This window comes from Grammomys surdaster, unplaced genomic scaffold, assembly GCF_004785775.1.
Source record: "Grammomys surdaster isolate TR1022 unplaced genomic scaffold, NIH_TR_1.0 520, whole genome shotgun sequence".
NCBI lineage: Eukaryota > Metazoa > Chordata > Mammalia > Rodentia > Muridae > Grammomys > Grammomys surdaster.
The window spans coordinates 312795-314475 of record NW_021604939.1 but is presented as its reverse complement, the minus strand read 5'-3'; positions in this window follow the sequence as shown (position 1 = coordinate 314475).

Here is a 1681-nt window from a genome sequence, read left to right as displayed (position 1 = left end):
ATATATATATATATATATATATATATATATATATATATATATATATATATGCATCATGAGATTGCAGTGCCTGCAGAGGCCAGTAGACTTTGTTAGAACCAATTGGTTTGGAGTTACAACTAGTTGTGAGCCACCATGTGTTTGCTGGGAATTAAACTCAGCTCCCCTGAAAGATCAGGAAGTGTCCCTTACCATCTCTCTATTACCGCAAATTAAAACCTTTTTGCAGCAAAATGCATACAAAAATATAAACAAAGTGAACAAAATGTCAAGTGATGAACACAAAGTTTCTGGAGGGAAGGAGTATTTTGTAAACATATCTCATGGCTCTGGTAATAGACTGGCATGGAAATGTTGGCATCACAGTAGGCATGTTCAAGACCTTTAAGTATTCAATCTGTCCCTAAGCACTTTTTGTTTTGAAAGCCTCTCTTACCCTTTGTGCTTCTAAGTTCATGCCTTGGCTGTGGAAATAATGCTATTGTCCAGATCCTACAGATTCTACTTCAGAGAAATTGTCAACCTGAAAGGATAGCGACTTATATGTTGTGCCTGCTATTTGCTAATTGTACACTTAAGTAAAAATGTATTTTCTATTTTATACTTACTTTTCCCAATACTTTATTATGAGAATATTTACAAGTGACAATATTGAATTTCAGTGGATGTGACCAGTGTGGCCACACTGTACCTTTGTGAGCAAAATCCTATGACTATGGAAACAAATGTCCAGATAATACACAGTGACCTCACAGATTGTAGAGAGGGAGTGGTCTCACACTGTGGTGTACATTGGTCACTGTTACTTTTCTTTAATAATTTATCTTGCTTCTTTACAATAAATTCAGGAGGATGTCTAAAACCTGAAATCTCCAACATGTGGATCATAAAATTATAAGTTGCTATCATACAAGGAGTCTCAAAGTTCACAGCAGCACTTGCAATAAAGCTTCCTGTCATTTTTTTTGTAATTTTTCCATCTTCACAGATGTGATAGTGTAGGTCCACTGCATTCAATTTTCTAGAAATGTGACTGGGTTCCCAGCAAGCCAACAACTCCAGGTAAACAGAACTAAAAATGCTTCCAAGGATGTTGGGTTTTCACTGTTCCCCTGGTGGACAACATGTAACCTAGATTGTCATAATTTCTGCATAAATAAGCATCAGATAAAGCAGCAAAAGCACAGACAAAGAACACACTCCTAATACTGTTTTGATTAACATTTTAGTGAATTACATATCTGTTGCATTTTTCATAAATATTGGATCATGTTTGTTGGGATATTAGTCTCCAATTGAAATTAACAAATCTCATGTGCAGACATCAGGTGCCATTCTTTAACAATCTTAAAGCAAACTGAATTTCTTTATGTTTGTGATTTGTACATTTTCAAGTAAGGAAACAAAATTCATAATCACATATCTCATAGAATTTCACAAATGAGACATCACTTGAAATCCAGAAGATGAAGCCAGAAAAAATCTTTATGATTTTCAATGGTCTATGCGTTTGTAGAATTGTGTATCCTCTGTCTATATTGTCTATATTCATCATAGGCTGTTACTGCGAACATGTGAGTGGTATGCAGGCTGAAACTCCCAAGAATATTACTAGATTATAACCTCCATGTTTTCTTCCTTCCTTCCTTCCTTCCTTCCTTCCTTCCTTCCTTCCTTCCTT